The sequence below is a fragment of the Callospermophilus lateralis genome, chromosome 1, assembly GCF_048772815.1.
Source record: "Callospermophilus lateralis isolate mCalLat2 chromosome 1, mCalLat2.hap1, whole genome shotgun sequence".
Taxonomy (NCBI): Eukaryota; Metazoa; Chordata; class Mammalia; order Rodentia; family Sciuridae; genus Callospermophilus; species Callospermophilus lateralis.
The window spans coordinates 69,478,676-69,504,963 of record NC_135305.1 but is presented as its reverse complement, the minus strand read 5'-3'; the positions used below and the strand labels follow the sequence as shown (position 1 = coordinate 69,504,963).

General features: G+C 34.3%; 1 protein-coding gene and 1 pseudogene across 1 annotated transcript in view; one reads left to right on the top strand and one right to left on the bottom strand.

Moving 5' to 3' along the window:
* The window catches only part of Immp2l (inner mitochondrial membrane peptidase subunit 2), an 863,006-nt gene that overhangs the window by 723,929 nt on the left and 112,789 nt on the right, over positions 1-26,288 (top strand). The window lies entirely within an intron of this gene.
* Positions 5,704-6,297, bottom strand: LOC143404680 (prefoldin subunit 3 pseudogene; annotated as a pseudogene).

Below are 26,288 nucleotides of genomic sequence, written 5' to 3'. Positions count from 1 at the left end.
CAATAAAGTAGTTCCCGCTTCGACCTTCAAGTTGCTTGTCACCTCTGGGTTATTTTGCCCAGCCGGACTTGGGCAGAGGGTCTGATATTTATTCCTATAAACAGTAGAGACAAATTAGCCTTAATTTTTCATAACACTGACCCTCAATTGGTTTCCTATATACTTCATGATATTAGCAGTTCATAACCCTGAGTGTGTTTCTAATATAAAATCTCTCAATGGATATTTTTAGTACAAAATGGCCTTTTTATTTTAAACTGAATATTATTGAGTATATTATATCTATAGTTGTAGGGCTGTGTGTGTACTATACATGTCTACTGTACTATAAGGAAAATACAATAAATCTTTATGTATATTTTGATTCAAGGTCATTTTCACCTTACAGATGGATTTTTTAAGAAACTTATCTCCAGTTGGGCATGGTGGTGCGCTCCTATAATCCTAAACTGGAGAGGCTGAGTCAGGAGGAGTGTGTGTTCAAAGCTAGTTTCAGTAAATTAGTGAGGCCCTAAGCAATTTAATGAGACCCTATCTCCAAATAAAAAAAGTTTTAAAAAAGGTGTATGTGTCGGGGGTGGGGGTGGGACATTGCTAGGGATGTTGCTCAGTAGTTAAGCAACCCTAGGTTCAATCCCTAATACCCCCTCCCAAAAAAGAAAAGAAACTAACCTCCATATAAAATCAAATATACCATCGTCCTGAATGCCACCTTTCCCAGTTTCTAGAAGGAAGTAGTTCACAGGAAAGTAAAGGAGGAGTCATGAGGCTCCTGTGTACACTCTCAGCCCCTCGATTCCCTCAGCTTCTCCACACAGAAGGCCAATGCACCTGTTTTCTACTCAAGGACACCACAGATCATTTTCTCACACAAGCTCACCTGGGGTGTTAGTAAAATGTAATTTCATTATGGGAAACTTGGAGGTGGGGGAAGGGAGAACACCAGACATACATGTGACTTCCTCAGCCTGTTCCCCACTGGTATCTTTGGTGCCAGGCAGAAGCTGAACTGAGGGGACTTTCCCATTTGTAACATTCTCTCTTTTTCAATTCCTGGCTTCAATGTTGTTTCTTTCTCAAATCTCTTTGTAGTATTCTGTGTAAGAAACTGTGGAGGCCGCCCACGGGTTGAGTCATTTTAATAAAAATGCATTTCTTTTGCCCTCTACAACCTTCAGAAGCCTTCAAAGATGAAGTTAATTATATGTATTGAAAAAATAAACCAAACTCAAAGTCTTGTGGGTTTCAGTTCTGAAACCAGATTTATTATGTTCAAAGTTGTGCCTGGATAAAAGACAAGTACAACATTAAAGTATTAATCTATTCTTGCCATTTAGCAATTTGAATTATTCACAGATGTTTGGGGTTTCTTCTTTTAGTAAGAATAAGGTATACATAAGACACCAATCAAATTGAAAGGAATAACTTCTGCTTTTAGAATCCTTCACAGTTGGAGTTATTTTATTATGGAACCTCCTCCCAGGACATTTTATGAGCCATATTCATAAAGCATTTACATTTGGCTGAAACATTTAATAGAAAAACTAGGTAAATTGGGCACTAACAGCTCAAGCAAAATGCTAAGCAACTATTTCTAAATTTAAAGTGCTTAAAAGCTGTTAAATCCCACTCCCCCAAGCTCTCCTTCCTCCTAGAATTATAAAGGATATGGTGTTCTAGAAAATTTGGTGATGTCTGTTTTTAGTGTTCAGTCTACATTTTCAAGGCTAACTTAGGAGCTTAGCTTTAGCCCCTCAGTTTATTATTTAGTCAAGACTCATCTAAATGCAAAGTAATCTTTTTGAATTTCTGCTTCCTGCTTTGTAAAAAGGCAATGATGATATTCATCTTTGTCAATCTCATAGGTTCAGGATGCTTGAGCAATATCATACAAAGGAATATAAACTCTAAATGGCTAAGCAAGTATAAGGAATTAGTAATTATATTGCTTCTGGTGATATGACTAGCAGGAACTTTGCAGACTCCAGATACTATGAAGATCCAGAGCACAGAACTTCTTTCCATGAGAGTCCACGACTTAGAAATATAACTTAGGCCTACAATATTTCCTTTTGGTTCTAACATTTGTTTGATGATTCCTAACATTTAAAAAGTATATCGTGCCTATTAAATTTCTCTTTTCCATTCTTTTCCCAGTTCTTTCAAGCATTCTTCTTTTGCTAAAACCTCAAGAAAATTTTAGCCCAGTTGATTTCTTCTGGGCAGCCTCATTACTGTCAGAATTGAAAGTTACCTGCACTGTAACCTGCAGAGACTAGACCCTGTGTCCATTTGATATAAACATTCTTATCAGTACCATCTGAAATCACATTCATTCTTTATTAGTCTCTCATACTGTCTATTCTGTGTTGAAATGGATTCAAGAATATTGGCAGAAAAGAGAATTACTTTGCAGTGATTCTTTGGTTTTAGGAATGATGATTATTGATTATATAATCTAAAGATTCTTGATGTGGCACAAGAAAAACAATGCTGGAACAGGAAAGCAGTTTCCACAGCTAGTTATTAGCTCTGAGTAGAATTAAAAGTCAGGTCTGCTGATTCTGAATCTGATGCTCTTTTCACCCCACAGTGGGAGGATGGAGGACATGAGAAGAAAGAAACCTTTAGTAGGAATCAGCAAACTGTGGCCTGCGAGCCATGTCTGGTTTTGAAAGTCAAGATTTTTTTTAACACTATAATGACCATTATTTTCATATTGTCTATGATGGTTTCCATGCTACATGGACAGGGCTGAGTAATGTTCAAACTATCTGGGTTACCAAGTCTAAAATATTTACTATCTGGTTCTTTACAGAAAAACAGAACAAAACAAAAAATTCCTGACCTTCTGCTTAGAGGAAAGATGACTGGGAAATCTGGATGGAGCACTTTGTGAACAGTCTCTTTAGTTTGCACATTTGTTTCTAGTTGTGCTTTAGAAAAAGAAGTTTGGATATTAAGCAAAAGTGTCTCTCCAGCTCTCGTGATTAATTATAGCTTGTTGTTAACAAATGTGCATGCATGCTTGCAGAAGAAAGATCAATACATATTTTCAGAAGGTGTGTTCCACAATATGAAATTTGTTATATTCATCTTCATCATTTGTTCATGAGGGCATTGGAATAGTTAATTGAATGTAGTAGAAATTCATACAATATAGGATACACAGTAGCTGTATTCAAGTATGTGAAGGGGACTATCTTATGAATAAAGGGATTAAATATATTTGTCCTTTAAATTCAACTAAAATGCACTTTTTCTATTAAGCCCCAGGTCACTGTTCTTCCCTTCTCTGGGAACAATTAATCACTCTCTCTTCTGTGCTTCTGAAATACTTTGTACAAAGTACTATTAAAGCATTTATCACATGGCCTTATAGGTAGCTATATACACATTTGTCTCCCCAGTTGATTGTGAAATCCTTGAAAGTAAAGACAGTGCCTTATTCATCTTGGCATCCCCATCATGGCCTCAGTGCCTAGCTCATAGAAGAAACCTAAATGCTTGATGAATGAATGTATATCATAACCCCAGAGGGCATAGCAAGGACCATTGAGAAATCTCAGTAAAGAGAACTTTGTAATAGCACTGGCAACCAATAGAAAAGTCTCCTAAACAATGTATATAGTCATTAAAGACACGAACTTAAAGTTAGAATACCTGGGTTTACATTTTGCATAGGCAACTTAAGAAGTATATTAAACAGGAAATTATAGCTGGGTGCAGTCGCACACTCCTATAATCCCAACAATGTTGGGAGTTGCAGCAGGAGATTGATTGCAAGTTTCAGGCAAGCCTCAGCAACTGAAAAATACAATGTCTCAAAAACAAAAACTTAAAGACTTCTTTGAATTTAGCTCTGTGGGTAAAGTTCTGTAGGTCCAATCCTCAATACCAATCAATCAATCAGTTAATAAAATAAAAAGAAGATGATAGAGAACAATAATTTTGTAAGTGAAACATATCCCCAAAACATTTTCAAGGGATCTATTAGGTCAAAACTATTTTTTATAAGAATGCTAAGACATTACTTACTATTTTCACTGTGTCGATATGGACATCGATGGAACAAAAGAAATAGTGAGGAGATGTTAGTGCCTTAGCAAAGACCAAAGCAGTAGCACCAAGGTGAACAAGTTGTCAGTTTGTTCTTATCACTCATTGGCATGAAAAAAAGGCATGCTTGTTTTATTTAAGACTGTCCTTGATGAGTAGGAAAATTATTGATCTTATTAACTCTTTTAGTACAATGTCCTTTTTAATATTTCCTGTGATTGAAATGGGAATTATAAATAAATCATTTCTGCTACAATTTGGAGTACTGTGGCTATCTTGAGGGTGATCTTGGCCAATACAAAATAATAGTACCCATTTCAAAACTCTTAGCTAAGGTGATTTTGTATTTCATAACAGATCTCCAAACATCTTGAACAGGAATATTTGAAATAATTGAAAAGAATTTTCTAGCCATGTTTTTCACGAAATGCCATTTCATTGGTAAGAATGACTGAAAGACCAAACTATAGTTATTCAGACTTTGACTCTGTGGCAAATGTTTTACCACACATTAATAAAGCAAACCTTTCACTTTAAAGAAAGCAACTAATAATATTCGATGCCAGTAATAGAACTAGGCTTTTCAGCTAAGTTTTGATTTGGGAAAGTTTGTATCCTCTACCATTAACTTGAGAGCTTTTCAATACTTAAAAGATCTTTCTTTCTTTTCCCCTTCAATGTCACTCTTTTAATTATACAAAACACAAGTACAAAATATTGCACCAGTATACTTTTTAGTACATGGAGATAGAATAATACATTTGTGTTTTTGCCAGAATCTGTATCATCTATTACTTGCCTCTGGACCAAGGGCTTTCCCCAGGGATTTTTTTTTTTTTTAACTATTCCTATGCAGTTTATCTTAAATAAAAAGCTCACAACAAACTTTTCAGTTATTTCAGATATTCCTGTTCAAGATGTCTTGGAGATCTGTTATGAAATACAACATCACCTTAGCTAAGAGTTTTGAAATGAGTAATATTATTTTGCATTGGCCAAGATCTTCCTTATATTAGCATTGCAAGGACACTGTGCACTTATTTGGGGTTATAAGTATTGTCTCAACTGCTCTCTAACTAGGCAGGAAGGCAGATTACTATTTTCTGAAAAGTCCAGAATATCTTGATAGTTATTGTTTAAGCAATAGCTCATGAAACACTACTCATAGGAGACAATGACAACAAAGGACCATAAAAGTCCTATAAATACTACAGAAAAACAAGTTTACAAATATTAAAGTGTCTTTCCTAGCTATCAAGTGGTTTAACCACATCAAATGAGAGTAAGATCAGTCAATAAAGAAAAAGGAAACTGTGCTAGTGCCCAACATTCAGTCTCATAACTATCTCACAGTTTTTGGCCAACTTAGTTAAGAGTTATCTTTTGATAGATCAAATAAATAAATAAATAAATAAAATCATGAAAGCAATATAATTTTTCTTAAAAATGTGAAAAATTCAGTTAGTGTTATAAATATTTGTAACCAATTTTATTTTTATAAATAACTAAAATGGTATGTATCTTTTTAAAGTTTTAATCATTGTTGCTGTTAAAAAAACATTCAAAGTTATTTCAGTCTTAAAGAATAAATGCTGGAGTATTTACCATATTGGTAAAACTGACCCACATTTTTAATTGGCAGAATTATGCTTTGTTCTTGGTAGAATCATCTTTGTTTCTTCTCTTTACATCCCAGTTATAAACACTGGCCATATTGACTTCTGTAGTAGTAAATTGATCTTGAATAAAGTCAAGGTGTTCCTCAAGAGAATCCAGATTCCTTGTAGCAGTTGATAAATTATTTCAAATACCTGAGCTTCATCAACATCTAATTCAAGCATTACAGTAGCCCCAAAGAACAGAAAAACTTACTCAGTAGGAGGAACTCAACTTTTGCAATATGAGTTATCTGCTCATGAGATTCTGGTCTCCAGCCAATTGGTGGATTCTTTTTTCTTCTGCATGTATTTTAGGATTTCCAAAGTCTGTTGAATTTTGGAACTCCTTTTAGACTCCTTTTTGGGACTCCTTTTAGACTCCTTTTCTTTTGAGCAAGCTTGAGTTTCATAAACTTATCATTGGTACCGTCCATAGAGCTTCATAACTATAGTATGTACAGTCTTATTCCCAGGCTGTTTCATGAGGAATCTGCATCTTAGAAAAATACGGCCTTAGGAATCCCCAGGTGGAGACATGTCAATCCTCTGCAGCCACTTCTCCTATGCCTCAGCTGTCCTTAACAGCCAATTTCTTGAGACTCTTTAAAAGTCCTTTCTGAAGAGATTGCTATTGATATAAAAATTATTTTCTTCTGATTAGGGATTAAAATCAGGGGGGAGGGTGCTGGGCCACTTTTTAAAATTTTATTTTGAAATGGGGTATCACTAAGTTGCTGAGGCTGACCTTGAATTTGAGATCCTCCTGCCTCAGTCTCCTGAGTCACTGGGATTATAGGTGTGTGCCACCATGCCCTATGAAACATTTTTAAATATCATATCATGAAATAAGACAATATTTGAGAGTTCAGCATAACTTAATGAATGGTTATTTTCCAAGTGGCCAATGTGTGATGTTCCCAAATTAACTCATAGGTAAAGATCCATTAAAAGTACATTATGGGTGTACATCAAGACTAAAAGATTTTCATATAATCATAATTTCATTATGTTCATTGATGAAATTTCAGATTCCACATTTGCAGCTATTTTTAAAGAAACTACTACTGTTAGGTTTTGGTGTTGTATCAAGAATTATGTGAGTTCTTTGTATATTCTGGATATTAGGGCTCTATCTGAAGTGTGGGGAGTAAAGATTTGTTCCCAGGATGTAGGCTCCCTATTTACCTCTCTTATTGTTTCTTTTGCTGAGAAAAAACTTTTTAGTTTAAGTAAGTCCCATTTGTTTATTCTTGTAATTAACTCTTGGGCTATGGGCGTCCTATTAAGGAATTTGGAGCCCAACCCCACAATATGTAGATCGGAGCCAACTTTTTTTCTATCAGACGCACTGTCTCTGATTTGATATCTAGCTCCTTGATCCATTTTGAGTTAACTTTTGTGCATGGCGAGAGAAAGGGATTCAGTTTCATTTTGTTGCATATGGATTTCCAATTTTCCCAGCACCATTTGTTGAAGATGCTATCCTTCCTCCGTTGCATGTTTTTAGCCCCTTTATCAAATATAAGATAGTTGTAACTTAACAAATAACCCAATCAACAAATGGGCCAAGGACCTGAACAGACACTTCTCAGAGGAGGACATACAATCAATCAACAAGTACATGAAAAAATGCTCACCATCTCTAGCAGTCAGAGAAATGCAAATCAAAACCACCCTAAGATACCATCTCACTCCAGTAAGATTGGCAGCCATTATGAAGTCAAACAACAATAAGTGTTGGCAAGGATGTGGGGAAAAGGGTACACTTGTACACTGCTGGTGGGACTGCAAATTGGTGAGGCCAATTTGGAAAGCAGTATGGAGATTCCTGGGAAAGCTGGGAATGGATCCACCATTTGACCCAGCTATGGCCCTTCTTGGACTATTCCCTGAGGATCTTAAAAGAGCGTACTATAGGGATACTGCCACATCAATGATTATAGCGGCACAATTCACAATAGCTAGACTGTGGAACCAACCTAGATGCCCTTCAATAGATGAATGGATAAAAAAAATGTGGCATCTATACACAATGGAATATTATGCAGCACTAAAAAATGACAAAATCATAGAATTTGGAGGGAAATGGATGGCATTAGAGCAGATTATGCTAAGCGAAGCTAGCCAATCCTTAAAAAACAAATGCCAAATGTCTTCTTTGATATAAAGAGAGCAACTAAGAACAGAACAGGAAGGATGAGCATGAGGAAAAGACTAACATTAAACAAAGACGAGAGGGGGGAGAGAAAGGGAGAGAGAAGGGAAAGCATATGGAAAAAGTAGGAGACCTTCAATGTTACACAATATTATAAGAGGTTGTGAGGGGAAAGGAGGAGGGAAAAAAGGGAGAGAATTAAACAACAGCAGAGGAGGTAGAGAGGGAAGATGGGAAGGGAGGGGAGGGGGGATAATAGGGGATAGGAATGGTAGCAGAACACAACAGTCACTAATATGCCATTATGTAAAAATGTGAGTGTGTAACCAATGTGATTCTGCAATTTGTATTTGGGGAAAAAATGGGAATTCATAAATCGAGTCAAATGTATGAAAGATGATATATCATGAGCTTTGTAATGTTTTGAACAATCAATAAAAAAAAAAAAGAATAAAAAAAAATCCAGAATGCCAGAGGAATGTGAACTTTTTCAATAGAGATCTAGGCAATAGCCTGAGAAACAATTACAATTATGAAAATGTATCTGAATGCTAATGTTTTATCTCAAGAAGCTATGAAAATTTTGCATTCAATATTATACTATACATATTAATGTGTATTTGTTTACATATTTGGATAATAATTTTAATTACTTAAAAACAAATAAAGTTGACACCCCCCCAAAAAAAGAATTATGTGAAAAGGCTATTAAAATGTATCCCCCTTTTCCAACTACCATCTACTATGTGAGGACAAATTTCTTTATACACTTCAAGAAAAGCAACATTTTCCAACAGATGAGAAAATCTAGTGGTCTTCTATTAAGACAGACATGAACAGGAGTCACAAAAATTAGTGCATTTGTAAAAAATGTAAAGCATTTTTCACCGATTTTGGTTTGAGGAAATATGGTTACTTATCATGAAATTTTATATTAATGTATAGTGGGTTTATCATTTTTACCCAAAATGTATTAAGAAACTTTTTTTAATTCATCAGGTTTAGTTTCTAAAGTGGAAAATATGTATATAAACAAGTCATAGAACACACTCTATGTTTCTTAATTTTCAAGTGTCTTTACATAGACACTTGAAAATTTGAAAGTTTGAGAATCCATCAATGTTGGGGATAGATATTCTTATTTACTGCTGCTGGGAATATCAATTGGTACAAACTCTTTGGAAATAATTTGTCAATATCTATCACCACTTAAATTCACATGTTATTTATTCAGTAATATTATAATATTGGTTGTAATAGTAAAATGAAAAGAATTAAGATTAAGCAAAGTACACAAAGTTGGCTAAATAAGTACACCCAAAAAGTGAAGTTAGTATGCATTTTACAGACACTAAAAAGTTATTTGTGTAGGACTGTGCAAAAATTGTCAAGTTATGTCAATTATTTAAAAAGTAGAAGAAAAATTTTATTATGATCCCATTGTATATTTACAATTAATCTCTTTATAGAAATAAATGTCCAGGAAGTATGGATAAGAATTACAGTAGGGAAAATGATTAGGGATTTAAGAAACATAGAAGGAGACAGATTTATTTCATACCCTTCCATATTTTATTATTTCAATATTCATTGTTATTTTATTAAAAAATTAATGTAGGTGAAAATACTTCTAGGTATAATGAAAGCTGGTTGATCTTGTAGGGAATTGTTGTAGTATAAGTACTGCATTATGTATGAAAATATCACATAAACAATTTCAGTACTGGTCAGACAGGTAAATAACTGCTCTGGGTACTAGCATGGTTTCATCAGTAATTTGTTCTCTAAGCAGTTACTGAATGATAATTTGATAAGAGCATCATAGATTGAAATTTAGCTTCTGAGTTATTTGAACAGTAGAGCTGAGTTCTCTTTGAAAGAATGGTCATAACATTTGGAGAATGGAAATTGTATAACTAATGTCTTCCCTCAAAAGTTTCTCTCTAAGTAACTTTAGAATCTTCAGAATTTCTTTTTTTCTCTACTAGCTTTCATAGCATTCACTTTTTCCCCCCTCAATTTTATTTCAAAGTACAGAGGGGCTACTGAGACAAATAGGTAATATTCACTTAGTTTAATACTGTGCTATGGTGAGAAATACAGTTGTGTTTTGTTTGTAAAGATAACAAGCATTTTGTATATTAGTTTCATGACTGCCAGTTTCATAAAGTAGAAATTATTTAGCTGAATGCCCCATTCTTAGGGTAAGCTTCTTTAGGATATCTTAGGCTTTGAGATAAATGATAAAATTTGCCTTGTTACAATAAAGAATATCTCACATTTTATAATTCCTTAAAATTATTTAATGATTGCCTGCTTTGGGGGAGTCAAGAAATATGATTGAACAAACATACACAAACTCATGTCATCTGTACAGGCAAATTTATTTTCATAAAGCAGGACCAAGGTCATTGTGTGAAAAATGGATGGGTCATTCTGGGAGTAAAGAATTTAATAATGTACCCCAAGCATCTTGAAAAAATTAAAAAAGCCAATTCAATTTGAATAATGTCGGGAGATAAAGTATACCAATCTTATTCCTTATTTTTCTTATTAATGAGTTGAGATACAAAAAAACTCAATAAAAATTACATTAAAAACTCCTAAACATTGTTCAAATCTTCCTTTTCCATCAGTCATGTTCATAAAACAAGAATTTCTATTTAAATGGTAGTTAATAAAATAGGATTTTATTTAGTGAATGAAATAACACATGGGCTCTTGCATTTACCCTTCAAACATTTGTTGAATGTCTATACTATACCAGAACCTATGCCCACTACTGAAGCCCCTCCCTTGATTAAAACATAATTCCTGCATCCCGTGAGTACCATGGCCAGTGGCAAGGTGAACATAGATGCAAATAAATGAATAGTAACACAGGGAAAGAAGAAGAGCATGGGCTTTATCTTCTCTGAAGGACTTCATCTGTAAAATGAGAATAATGGTTTCTTTGCATGGGTTTTTATTGTTGTTTTTTTACCAGGGATTGAATTCCAGGCTGCTCAACCACTGAGATACAACCCCAGCCCTTCTTTATATTTTATTTAGAGACAGGATCTTGCTAAGTTGCTTAGTCCCTCACTTAGTTGCTGAGGTTGGCTTTGAACTCAAAATCCTCTTGCCTCAGCCTCCCGAGCTACTGGGATTACAGGTGTGTATCACTGCACTGACTCATTACATGTTTTTTTTAAGGATCAGAGAAAACATTTAAACCATGGAGCTTTGAACTAATTGTCATCAAATGAAACATGTTATTACTATTAAACTATGCTATGAAAAGAACAAGAAAGAAAGAGGATTAATTTGGTGATGAAGACTTATAAGGAAACATTAATTCAAAGAAGAAGATTTAGGATAAGGAAGTGCCCATATCAAAGAGGGATTCCAGAGAGAGAAGGTTTTATGCAGAGAAGCACAGAGGGAATCATACTACAGTCAGAGGAGCTATGAGTAGTTCAGCTAGATGTAGCCTCCAGTGTGGAGAGAAAAAAAAAAAAAAGCTGAAATGAAGATGCAGAATTAATGGTGCTCAATCACAGAGGCCCTTTTACTTACTCCAAATGATTTAAGACTTTAAGCAGCAGTACTATGAATGAAGATAAATAGATTTAAGCTGTATTTCGGAGGTCTAATTTATAGGATTGAGTGAACATATGGGACTAAGGGAAAAGAAAGGAGGAGACTTCCAGATTTCTGGTTCAGGTAAGTCATTATTGGTGTCATCAATCAGAAAAGAGAATTTAGGAGAAAAAGTCTGTTTGGGAAGAAAATGATAAATTTCATTTGGGTGTTTTAAATTCGATTTATCAGAACCATAGACAGGAAAGGGACCTGGAGTAGAGACAAGATTTGAATGATAAACATTAAGACAGGAATCCCAAGTTTCTATCCTTAGCTGTGTTGTTCATTGGCTTTGCAACACAAAATGTACCTTTACTTGTTCTTAAGGCATTTAAATTAGCTTAACATTATAATTAGGAGGTCTTATAAATGTCTGGGTCTTACCCCTGAATTTTATCACAAATGGAATGCAAATGAAAAATAATTACCCAACACCAACATCAACATCCTTCATTGAGTTGTTTTAAGGCTTATATTTTTTTGATACTTGTAAACTCTCTTTAACTTATTTGTGTGTGTGTGTGTGTGTGTGTGTGTGTGTGTGTATAATTATAGATTTAGCAATTAAAGAATTAAGAACTTAATTCCAACAAAACATGGAGTTGGGAGTAAATTCACTGATAAGGGCTCTGTTTATAGTTATGTTGTAAAACACAATAATTTATTCTAATAATTAGAAGTTTAGGCCAAGTTAAACTTCTTATATCTAAGTATTGACCTCTCACTATCTCTTTGACTTTGGGCAAGTTATTTAATCTTTTCTACAAAATGGAGAATATATACCTCATAGTGGTGAAGATGCAATGTGTTAGTATATAGAATAGTGATTGATGCATAATTAAAGTTTCAGTATATACTAGATATTTTTACTGTGTCATCAGAATCAGTAGCAGCATCATAATCATTTATTATCATCAAATGGCAGAATTTTAGTACAGGAGGGATGCTGGAGATAATCATATTGGTTTTATAGGTAGGGAAAAGGGAGCTCAGAAAGGTTAAAAAATGTATGTTCAAGGGTATACAGCTAGTGAAAGACAGCACTGAAGCCCAGAGATTTCACAGCTCACTGAATTTCCTGCTGCCCTGTGTTAAAGTAGGAACTGTGCCTTTGTAACCAGGTTAAGTTACATAGAATTTTCATTGATAATTAGCCTGTCTTATTAGCCTGACAATTGAATTGCAGTATCATCCCTTATTAATGAGTTTGTCAGGAGTCAGAAGCTCCCTCTTTATAAAGTTCAAGTTTAGCATGAACTATTATGTATGTGTACATATCAGATATATTCATAACTTACATATGTGTTTGAATAATATTTAATAGTTCCTTAGGGATAGTTTTTAGACTACCTAGTATATTTGGGAAACAAACAGTAAGATTCTATAAGGCAATTTCTTGATATACCCTCAAATTTATAATTTTTTTTCCTGATTCATTCAGTAAATGGAACTCCTTAACAGGAGATTTTCTTATTTTGTAAGTGTATGGTGAATATTTGCCCTCAGGCTAAAGTTATTGAACATTTTCACATATGCACACAAAACACTGTGATAGCATCACAGCATATTTAATAATACTTGAGTTTCATATAAAAATATTTTACCTGAAAAGCCCAAAGCATTTCATAAATATAGAACCGTTAATCAAAGACTTGAATAAATAGATGGATTTTGTATTGTGCCCTGAAGATAAGTAGATTTGGATTCTTATTGAATTTATGTAGTCTGCTCTAGGAGTTAGGTTGAGGTGATAAAAATGAGCACAGATTTTTATCACCTGCCCATAATAAGTGAGACTAGATGAAACATTTGAGACTGTTACCAGAAAATAAACAACAGCTGAAATGTCGGACCCTAAATATGAAAAACACAATAGAGATGGTAAATTAAGTGAAACAAGATTAATAATAAGTTAAAGAAATATTAGTTGATATGGAGGAATAAAGAGAAAATATGGAAATGGTCTATATAACAGGCATTTTATTGTCTTAATTTAAGAAATGAAGTTAAGTTTTACTTGAAAGATGTAGCTTATAATGATTATTTAACTAGGAATTTCACCCTGTTCTTCAGTTTAATTTGTATTATCATTCATTATTACCATTCCGAGCTTCTTTAGTTCTAAAATTTACATGACTTTCTGTAGTGTAGAACATTTGGTTTAGTAAAGTTGTTAGGGCCTGGCTTACTAAAACCCACTGTGTGGTTGCTGTGACTGCTGTTTTTCTTACTTTGTTATCATGGTACCTTGGGTTTGCACAGAAATGTAAGGTAGCTACCATCACATTAATGGAGTCACTTTCTTTTCTTCTATCTCATTTTATAAAACCTCCTTAATGACCTTCTCCTGTCTCAAAATGGGAACATTTCTGAATATTGCCAAGTATACATACATCACATTTACATGGGGATAATGGCCATATCACACAACTATCCACTTGGTCACTAAAACCTCACTCAATCCCATCTCAGCCTCATTTCCTCCCAGTCCTCTAAGTCTCCCAAAAGATCATAAAGTTGCTTCTCTTCTAATTTCACCTAGCTGTACTATGATATCCATCAAGGTTCTGCTAAATCCTAGTTTCCTCAAGAAGTCTTTGTGACATTTCTTCTCTCATAATCCTAGAGCACTCTCTCAACATCTCACAGTTGAGCAATTATTGTTCAGAGTGGTTTCATGAGGTTTTCTATTATCTCAATTGCATTTTAACTTTCCAAAGGATAAAGACCATGTGTTCCATTTCTGTAACCCACATGCTACCTATCCTGGTGAGGAGAAGACAGATTAAACATCATAATAAATACTTGTTGACAAGTTAAATACTGTGAAAGCACTGTCTTATGTTCATTTTGTACTTACAATACCTATTCTTAATGAGGCTTTATTTCTGAGCAATCAATTGTTAGAAATATTTTTCATAAAGTGTATTTGAATTATATATAACACTATACTTGAAAATTGTGTTTTGGAGATTCAAGATAGTGGATTAGAAGAAGGCTGCATTTGTAGTTGTGTTCTGGGGTTCAGGATCCAAGCAGTGGGACTGTTTCTCAGCATAGAGGGTGAAAAAGGGATTTCACTAAGATTTAATATTGAAGAGTCATAGTGTTCTAGAGACTTAGATATTTGGGTGCATTGAACAACTAACAAGAAAGAGTACATTGGAGCCAAATTGATTGTGGCAGGGGCACTGGTTCTACAGAGGGGAGGGAAAACAGATAGAGAAATATAGTAGATAAACTTGGCATGAAAAAATCTGCAGATTAGAAAAGCAGTCTTAACTTTGCTGATCTGAAAGCTTCACCATAAACTGGTGTTTGAAAAGTGCTTCATGTTTCTCAACTGTTATCGGAGAGCGAAGGCAGGAACCATCTTGAGGAGGCCAAGCTGCAGCTTTCTGGGAGATCATAGCAAACATTGCTTTACTGTTCCAGCAAGCTCCTACCAAGTGGCATAGGGTATATCTCACATAACATGAGTGAAACAGGTAGGTGCAGAGAAGATTGTACCCAGGTGGATTCAAGTTAAAGAAATGGATGGAAGTGCAACTTGCTTTCCCTTTGAGTCTGGTGGCTCCTATGACCAGCTGAAGAGTGTCCAGAAAACTGAAGAGGCAGATAGATGTGAATACACTAAGCCTGGGAAGGCCATATTCATGGGTATCAGACAGTATGGTGAGTTGTCTCACCTGCTATATGGGTAGAATTGTTGGGAGGTCCTGAAATTCAGATTCCCAGCAGTTATAGGTATCTGCCCCACTCTAGGGTTTATGTGGATATAATCTTCCCAGAGCAGATACCACCCTTCAATGCCTCCAAGATCTGATTTAAACCTTAGCCCCAGCCTTCATAACTCCCCTTATAGAACTCTGCAGCAGTCCCAGCCTGGGAGTACACCCATTTGGGCTATCTAAACAAAAATCCAATGAATAGTATTTCCAATTTTATCCTACCTTATACTGGTATTCTTAGAACGTAAACTGAGAGCTGTTTCAACCAGCTTCAGTTTTAGACCACTTCATCTGGCAGCTCAGTAAGCAACACAAGAAGAGGAGGAAGTTAACAACCTCCAGCCCTTGTTCTCTTATGTCAGTATACATCCCAAGAACAAATGAAAAGATGTGCAGTCTAGCATAGGCAGTTACCACCCATCCTATTTGGCTTTGGCTGTTTTTACCACCTCATTGGAGACAGTTCTCTCATTTTTTATTGAGAACCTTATTCCCCCACACCTTTTTTTCCTCCCCAATGTTCTCACTCTATTGATTAGTTCATAGACAGACAGACAGACAGACAGACACACACACACACACACACACACACACACTCTTCTTATTTCTCATTTTTAGCATTTTTTATGATAGATATTTTCCTTTGAAGGTGAGAGTTTTTCATGTTTATTATTTATTTAATTTACTTTTTGCTTATTTCTTTATTTTGTTTCTCTTCTTTAGTACCCTGCTATCAACCAAATTTCCTTGTTCTCTTCAAATACAGGAAACATTCAGAACTCCAAACAAACAATATCAAAATAACTCTTTCCGTGACACATTATAATTAAATGATAGAAATTTAAGCGCCTCAAGAGAAAAGCATTAGGTCACATTTAGAGGCAAATCAATAAACTACTCCTCATTTTTAAGTGCAAACCCTAAAATCCAGGAGGACTTGAAATGATGTTCCAAACCAATAAAGGAAATAACTATCAATGAAGATTGCTATAGCAAAGCTATTCTTCAGAATTCATAATGAAAAAAATGTTTCAAGATAAGCAAAAACTAAAAGAATTTATGATGACTAAACGAGCATTACAGAAAATACTTAAATAAACAAACCCTAGAGCTCACAAATGAACAAATCTCACTTAATGAGTAACTAAACAAATGAGAAATAGGAACACATTAAACATTAGAAAAAAATCACAAATACAGGAATTAATAAACATCTCTCTTTTGAAATATTGATTGTAAGAGGTCTTAACTCTCTAATTAAAGGACATAGGCGGGCAGAATGGATTTAAAAAATGACCCAGCTATATGTTGTTTGCAGCGTAAGATTTAAAGTATTATATCATTTTTGTTTGTTTGTTTTTGCTTAGAGTTGCTTTAAGGCCTAAAATATGCTCTATTTTGGAGAAGATTTCAAGAGCTATTTTTGGATGTAATATTCTATAGATATCTATTGGTTCATTTCACTTATAATATTTTTTAGATCCAAAGAGTCTTCACTGAGTTTATGTCTGGAAGACCTACCTATTGGTGAGAGAGGTGTGTTGAAATCATTTTACTGGGGCTTATCTTAATTTTTATTTCATGTAGTACCTATTTTATGTAATTTGATGCACCAATAGTTGGGGCATAAATATTTACTATCATTATATATCTTCTTGGTGGACTGTTCTGTTTTTCTGACTAATTTTGACTTAAAGTCTGCTTTGCCTGATATGAAAGTGGCTAATCCTGCTTGTTTCTGGGCTCAATTTGCATGGTATATCAATTTTCTTTTTTTAATATTTATTTTTTAGTTTTCAGCGGACATAACATCTTTGTATGTGGTGCTAAGGATCCGAACCCAGCGCCGCACGCATGCCAGGCGAGCGTGCTACTGCTTGAGCCACATCCCCAGCTCCGATATATCAATTTTCTATCCTTTCTCTTTCAGCCTGTGGCTGGCTGTCCTTGCCTATACCATGAGTCTCTTGCAAACAAGAGACCATGAGTCTCTTTCCTTCTGGTGTAATTTTAAAGTGCTCTATTTATTTATTTTAATCTCAGACAAAAATGTACTTTAGAAATTAGGTAGTAGGTTTAGCCTAGGGAAGAATCTATAGGAAATGTAGGGATTCTGGAATACTTAAAATTTCTGATGATTCTACACAAAACTAAAATCCTTAGCTTTTTACTCCAGGTCTACAATTAACAACAGTAATGCATTCTTCTAACATTTCCCCATTAGGTCCACTTTGATTAAAAGTGTTTTAACCTGATATTTTTTAATAATCCAAAATCTACAGACAATTATGAATTTTCATATTCAGTGCAGAACTGGTGTAATGTTGTAAAATGATAAACTATTCTCCTGCTGGAAGGGCCCAAACTAAAAGTTATCCTGCTATTTTGCTCAAATGAATTCAATAAGAGGGAGTTTCACTTTAAAAAGAAATTAATTACTGAATAAAGTACAAAAATAAGAAAATTAAAAAAATTTTTTTTAAAATTTTCTTTAAAAAATTAAAAAATTTTTTTAAGAAAATTAAAAAAAAAAAACTTCATGTACGTTTTTTGACTCAATGTTCTTTGAGTTTATGATAACTTTCTTTACATGGCCAGAGGGTTATTCTTGCAGATATGATAGATATTAGATATAGAGGAAAACATTTAACTTCAGACTTATTACTCATAATTCCTATTCAGTTCCATGCTGCTTATGGTCTTCAAAGGGTGTCTACTAAGCAAACTAGCTGGCATAAGAAAAATGCAATACTACTTGAAAATGCCAAGCTATGTGAACGTATGTATATTTTGATAAAAATGGTCTTGGCATTTGTTAACTTGCATTTTTTAAAGAAATGATACATGTGTTTGTGAGTATAATCTATATAATTTTAGGTAAGAAGAGAAGAAAACAAGAATGACATCTTTGTAATCTCATTCCTTTCAAACCATGTCCTATTCTTAGGAACTTTGCAAAAAAATAAGATCATCATGGAATACAATTGCAGATTTGGGTACATGACTTTAAAATGTGCTTTTCCTTTTTTTCTTTACTAGACTCTTTCTCCTTCACCATTCCCTTCATTTCTTCCCCCTTTTTCCCCCTCTTTCCTTTTCCTATCTCCCATCATCACTCACAGATTGTTTCAACAAAATTATTTGCTAAACCATGCATGCAACATTAGTGCTTGTGAATATTCTACAGAATAGAACAGACATATTCCCTGCCCCTTAGATACTTAAAATACAGTAAACAAATTAAGCAAATTGTGACATGGTTAAATTTTTTAAAAGTATGAGGGAGAAAATTTTCAGTTGTTACTTGGTATAGTGTGTGTATGTGTGTGTGTGTGTGTGTGTGTGTGTGTGTGTGTGTCTTTGGGGATATTGGATAGGTATGTTTCCTAATCCAAGGAATTGATAGACATGCTAGTTAATATAGTTAACATATGAACATATGGAAATTACATTGCACAGAACAGTTACATAAAGCATACCACTCGGTTTAGAAAATTTTAATGTAAATACACAAATTTATCTATCTATCTAGCTTTCTATCTATATATCCGTACATTCATATATGTATACATATATGTATATGCGTACAGATTTAATTTACCAACAAATAAATATGGCAGAGAAATAAGTCTGGAAGGTTATATATAGTGGTAGCATCTCCAGACTATCTCTGGAAAATGAGAATAGAAGGTAAAAGTAGTAGCAAAGTTTTAAACATAAATATCTCTGAATAGTTTAGGTCATCTACTTTTCTCTGAGCCAATTACTATGGCCAGAAGGTTAAAATGCTCTTGTTAGTTAGGCCATCCTAAGGCCAGGATGAACAGTCAACTCTACTCAAACCACATGGGACTCCCACCCAAACTAGGTAAGCAAGTACAGCTGCCTGAAGGAAAATCAGGATGTTGTGTCCAGAAGGGATAAAGGCACTGAAGATAGCAGATGTCCCCAGTTAATATTCTCCTAGATTTCTTCAGTCATGTAAAATGGTTGTATACTATTTTAGTAATTTAAAATGTTACACATAGTAAAACCTAAAAATTAAATTTATGCATAATAAAGTTTAAAAATACAAGAAACAAAAAATGCATACTTTCAATTTTAACTAAATTGCTATGATTTGAACTAATACTTATGTCAAAATTACAAGGATAAAATAAAACATAAAAGGGAATGTTGTTTGTATGCTTACCCTTTACCTGTACAGATTCTTTGATGAATAAGCCCAATTTGCTATTTATAATAAACTGCTACCCCTTATGTTTGTTTATGAATATATTACCCTTTATCATATTTCTCACCAGACTAATGCTGTCATTAATGTCTTGTAGATTTGACTTTTAGGATTTTCTATAACATCTTCTTTATTATTCAGTCATTAAGGTCATTTTGGAATTGGCAAAGCGAAACATTTTTGTTTATTGAACCTTATGGTGCTTTTGGATTCTAGGAGAAAATTATAGTATTTTACAGTGTTATTAAAATAGAGAAAATTGCTATAAAGTAATAAAGTTTGTTACTTTAGTTAAGAAAAAATTACTATCAAATCAACAAAGTACCAGTAAATTTTATTAGTCTCATTACCCAATAATTACCTGGGAAGTGAGTAAAAAAAATTTCCAAGTATATGAGATTTGGTATCAGAATTCAGTATCTGGGGAGTCTTTCAGTCACAAATTCCATTAGTCCCTCTGCCTCTACGTGGAAGATACATGGTGTTTTATATATAGGCAGCTTAGTAACAGTGAAATGGTCTCAGCTTTACCTGTCTAAGCACATTTTCAGGGGAGCCTAAATTTTTGATGACAAGGAGTCATGGTGTCCTTAATTGAAGTGTCAGAGATTTCATTACATTATGTTTAAGAAAATCACATATTTGAGACTCATATGATAAATTTAGCTGTCATAAAAGGGTCCTTTGCATGTTAAGACTTTGGAGTGGGGGCAGACTCCATTAGAAAAATAAGCTATGAAATTTCAGCCAATTATTTCCTTGGTGTATTATAGCAGAACTTTTCTCACTGAAGAATTTCTAATGTTGGTGGACTTTTTACTCATTGGACCAGAAATGATATCAGAAGTCAAATGTGAATTTTGTTATAATTCTTTTTAGTTGAACAATGATTGGTAAGTGGGCTAAATGCAGCCAAGTATAATGTTTTACTAAGTTAAGTGAAAGACAAGCGAATGAGGAAAATGAGATTAAGAAAACTAAACCAGTCTAAACTAGGGATAAGAAATACATTTTCAGCTGAGAACTAGGAACGGGCTAGGAGCTAGCAAGGCAGGGGAGTGAGCACGCATGCACGCATGCACGCACGCATGCTCCAGATGGCAGATGTTTAGGCAAGAAAACTTCACACCAGCAACCAGCCTCTTAGAGCTGGCGTTGGTGTATTGGCCTTTAAATTTTTTCACAATGCAAAACTACTGCTGTTTTCCAAAGTGCACGAAAATCTTATGGAACTCAAGAATGTGGGAAGGGGTGAGCAATAGAAAAGAGAAAGAGTTGGCTATTTGGGGCTTCAGAACACATATTTTACCTGATGAATTGTTCTGCTGTTTAATATCCAAATGATGAAGAATATAGTTGTCCTTTTACGGAAATACAGTAATTGTTTACTTCAGATTTTGAACATCTTCAGTTCTAACACTGACTTTCTAAGAGACTTGAGACTATAGAAAGATATTATTATACTTACCTAATTTATAACCTATTTCATGTAAATTATACTTTGGGCTTGTTTGTTAGTAATAAGGTATAACCTGTTTCATGTAAATTATATTTTGGCTGGACTGGTTTGTTAGTAATAAGATATATAACCTAGCCCTTTAAATAACTTTTGACTATAAGTGTTTAGGAAAATCCAATATGGCATCTGACAGAGAAAATTTAAGATGAATTCCCCATAAGGACAAGCCATACTGCTATTCTTAATTTTATCCATAATTAGAGTCAATAATATGCTAATATTTTGCTCTTCTTTTTAGCTATATATGAAGTAGTTCATGTGTAGAGACATGTTTATATGCAGAACAGGTATTTTGTTATTTCTATAATCCCAATATCTATAAGAGTACTGAACCCACATTCAGGAAATCTAATTTGTTTTTGGAATTAATATCTTTATCTTCTTCAGCTAACTAAACACACTATTTTTACATGCTAGATCTTAACAGGTCAGAACAACTCATTGATATGACTTTGCTTTTTTCTGACTTCCCAACCAGCCTTATATTTTTCTTCTGATAGGACAGAATAAATGATGTGAAGTTGAAATGGTAATTGAGCTTCACTGTGCCTTTTGATTTGGAAAGGATTTCAATGTGTTAAGTTGCCACACTGAAGAAGAATAATGAAGGTTAACAGTGATTTCCAAGTAATTCTTTTGGGGAAGGTGGTCTCAGCTGTGCACATCTCCACGTATTTTCAGAGAAACCTAAACTTTAGATGATGTTGAGGATTATGAATCATGACACCCATAATTGAAGTTTGAGAGAGATTTAATTACATTGTCGCTTTGAAGGAAACCACACAGAACCATATTTAGGTACAATTCCAGAATCATTTCATTCAGTTTTCATGTTTCTGTGTTTCTTTTAACTATCTGGTAAACATCCAGAGATTCTGAATACTTCTCTCTGATAGATGCAGAGAGCATTTAAGCTAACACTCAGCTGTTTGTTTATCATGTTTTCAAACTTTTTCCAGTTTCTGTTTAGTATTCAGTGAAATGGTGTAAAGGAAAACCATCTGCACTGCAGCTGCAAAGGGATTACCTTCAGTTCTTCTTTCCAAAAAGAAGCCAAATGCCCCCTGTGCACAGCCCTGGACAGTTGCTTGGATCTTGCACCATATGTTTTATACAGTACTCCTGGAGCTAAGTCAATTAATAGCTCAGAAGAGACAATTAGCCTTTTAGTGACTCTGTTCATTCATAAAGGGCTGCCTAAAATCAAGAAACTCTTGATTCCCTCCCTCTATTATAATTGCAGACTAAAGATTTGCAGTGTTGGTAATAGCAGATGTGCTGAGATCCTTAGCCCATGGTGGATGTTCTGGTTTATGTAACCCACTGTCACCAAGCCAAATTCTTAGATGTGGACTAGGGCACACACATGCACACATCACACACACACACACACACACACACAGAGAATTATTCTCAACAGAATGCATATAAATTGAATTTTATAGTCCTTCCCATCCCTTGAAATAGTTTTAGTCTTTATCCAAATATATATTTTAAGCAGACACCAAGTGGGGAGCATGCATTGAAATGTAACTATTAAAAGTGAAAATACATTATTTTACAGATCACTCTCTTTACTTTGGCAATTCTTTTAAATGTAAAATTAAAAACCTTTTGAAAATCTTTCAGGAGACTCATTTGTAACTTTTTCTTAAGCAAAACTCCAGGCCCTTTGAGCTCTAGTGCCCATGGTAATGAAAACACACAGATATTAAGCTACAGCCTATCACCAACTGGGGCAGAAGTTACACTGATTTCTTCTGACTTATATCTGGTTTGGGGAAAGGTCCAGAATTCAGCGGTTTAGCTGCGGTTTGGTTTTGTGAGGATGACAGACTTTTCAGTCACAGAACTGAAAAGTGGCTGTTTCTAGGTGGAATGATACCTTAAATAACCATAGCATTGATGAGGTTGTTTTAAAAGGATAAATTTAAAGTTATTATACTAAAAGTTGTAATAATTTTTCAAATATATTATGACATATGTATATGTCTATACATGTACAAAAATTTAAATTATTTTTCTGAACTATTGTTTGGAAGACAATGGTTGCTTTTATTTCAAATTATAAAATATTTGGCAAAACTTCGACTGTATATCTCAATGGCTAGGAGAAAGATGCCACTCACTAACAAGGAAAGTTGTTAAGGAGAGTTGAGAATATTTGACCTAATTTTGCTTTTATTTTGTCTATGTTGGGCACTAATAAAACCAGCAACGTTTTTCAAAAAAACATGTTAGAAATTTCAGGCAAGTACTCAAATTGAGTATTTTTTCATGGCCAGAGAAAAGTTCTCCTGGATTAAGAATAGAGACATGGATATCATATTTGACAAAATGGAGCTAACCATGTCAACTTGAGAACATGATGGAACTCCTTGATTACCAGAAGAACCAGCTCAACAAATAAACCTTCCTAGAGAGAGGAAACCAAAGTGTCTACAAGGAACATAGAAATCTAGAGCATATCAGGTTTCAATCTACCCCCTAACAGGATTTAAAAACTTAAGAACCAGAGCAGTCCTCCCAAAACAGTGACCAAGAAGCAATGCTGAGATGGAGTCTGAATGCTTAATTATGAGAGCCCTACAACCTAAGAAAATATTTAACTTTGTCTCAAATGCTTTTACTTTGTAAGATTCCTTTGTACTTTCCGGCATGATTAAGATCTTCTCATCTTTTACATCACCATTCTCTGAACATGCTGGAAAATTTCAGAGGGGGGTAAAAAAAGCATTTGAATTGGATCATATTTCTATATTGGGAAGTTAACTAGAAATTTGGCAGTCTTAGATCTGAGCCCAGAAATATTTCATTATCTTAATTGCTATTTTAGTGTGCAGTTTCCCTTTAATTGGGTGTTTTTTGAGGCCAACCATTCCTTAGTTATGTTTTTTTAAAAAGTTTGTTAAAAATTCCTCATGTTTAACATAGAATGAAGAGGATTATATAATCATGGTAATAAAACATAGAACTTTTGAAACTATGGATAAATTCTTTCAAGTAATCAGTTTAATGCTGTATTGGAACCATACCATATCTTCCTTCCATAGTCCTTACTCTATTTTAATCTATTTTGACATGTTAATCTGTTAATGTTTCCTTGAGCTAAATAAAAAGAAAATAATGGAATATTGAAGTCTCAAATGAGTAACTTAGAATGATGCAGAAAAGAACTTCAGAGTCAGAACATGAACTATCTCTCTTGAACTTCCACTGACATTTGCAATTATTGCCTTAAACACATATGATAGGCTTTTCACTGTTTTCAAGTAATTTTATGAGTTTATCTATCTTATCACTCACCAGTGTCCTCTGTGATCAGTAGCAAGCATTCCTAATTAAGGATGCCGCATTTGGCCTTAGTGTGGAACAAGGCCTACTTATTGATTTATTGAATCAATGCTTTGCCTATTTTACCAAGGGCTGATCTACCTAGAGGAGCTGACTAATCACTGATAATATTATGCCAGATATAAAGGTCCTTTTGATCTTTTTATCTGGTATAGAGTTACTCTGGGTTAGCATCATACCATTTCATTAACTGATAGATTTAAGAAAAGTTTCAAAATACACCAAAAATATATCTAGAGTAAAATCCATGTGTAAGACAAGCTAGTATGATAAGACCAGTGATATGACATTGTTATATTAAAACTAAATAAAATACGAGTTTATGTTTTTTTTACATTTTTCCTAGTAATTAGTTCTGGAATTTCATATTCTTTCTTTGACATAATTATTCATAAATCTTGAATTTAATCAATAAGTATAGTAATAAAAGTTTTATTAGTTCTAGGATCATGGAATTTTTCTTTATGTAATTAAAAAAGATTTAAACTGTGGGTTATTTTGAGGGAAAGGTTTAAAATATTTGGTGTTCATCCTTTTTTGTACGTGTGTGATGCTGAGAAACAAACCCAGGGCCTTGTGTGTGCTAAGTGAGTGCTGAGCTACATCACAGCCCCAGGATAGAGTAAATCTTTTCATAATACCTTTGCATGTGTGTTGTGATTGTTCATAGGTGGTGGACCCTGAAAGACATCATCACATTTACTTGTTGTACAATTTTATTCAGTACCCACTTATGTGCCACAAATTTTTCTCATAGGTTCTGTTAACTTAGCAATAAATATATCATTCATTGACCTCGTGGAGCTTACCTTCTAGTAGTGACCTTTAGCATTCTGACAAGGCTTGGTCTTTGGTCTTATAAATTTAAATTTTCTACTGAATGATAATTAAATTATAGTGTACCATTGGTAGATGGAACACTTCCTGGTGACTTTGCTATTTATTTATTTAATAGGACTTTGAGCTCACTCATTTATCTTTTAAAACTTATGTGACTTCTTTGCACTTTGTTCAAGAATAGGAAATACTTCACTGTGACATCCACAATAATATTTACAATTAAAGTCAATTTCTTTCCCAGTGGTTCAGGAACATGAAGAGTACCCAGTGATTTTATTTTCTCATTTGATTTCAGGTCCTTTCTTGTACACAGCTTACAGTGTAAAGCTTGTAAATGTTTAAGTTAACTTGAATGTTAGGTAGCTGAAATGCAATAGGGTTGTTTTTCTCCTATGTAGCATTCTGGCCTGGCCTGGCCTGGCAGGATAGCTCTGAAACATTGGGTCACTCAGAGACCAATGTTCATTGCCTGTTGTTCTTCTATCTTCTAAATAATCCTCATCTTCATGGGTGAAAATGAATTGCTGACACATTGACATTCTAGCACCTGGTGTTTGTGAGTATGAGAGGCAGTCCAGGGAAAGGTGTTTGTCTTAAAGTTGAAGATAGCCAGACATTGCACATTTCACTTTACTCACATTCTTTTGACCCAAAGCAATATGGGTACGACATGCTGCAAGGAAGACTGGGCAATGTGGTCCCTAGCCGAGCTACCAGGTAGACTGAGAGGACAACTAGTAGGGTGCCATAGGACTCAGTGTTTATTAGAAACCAGAATTCTAGAATGCCCTGGCTTCTAAATGGATTTCAGTTAATCCCTGACTGATAGGTAAGCCATTCCTTTTTTAGAAATCAAATACTCAATGTAGTAACATTTTGTTTGTGGGGCACAGAGCAACCTGGGACCAAAAAATTTAATCATGATATGAACTTTTGCCATAGAAATAACAGTGTTTGGAAGGTTCTTTTTACAAATGACACCTAGAATGCCTTTTCATCTAAAAATGGTAATTGGTTTGAAAGAAAGTTCTAGCAGTAAATATATATAATCTACAATAGCATGAGCATAAAGGGGGTATTTGCCATCCAAATCCGGGTATTTGAAGACCCCAAG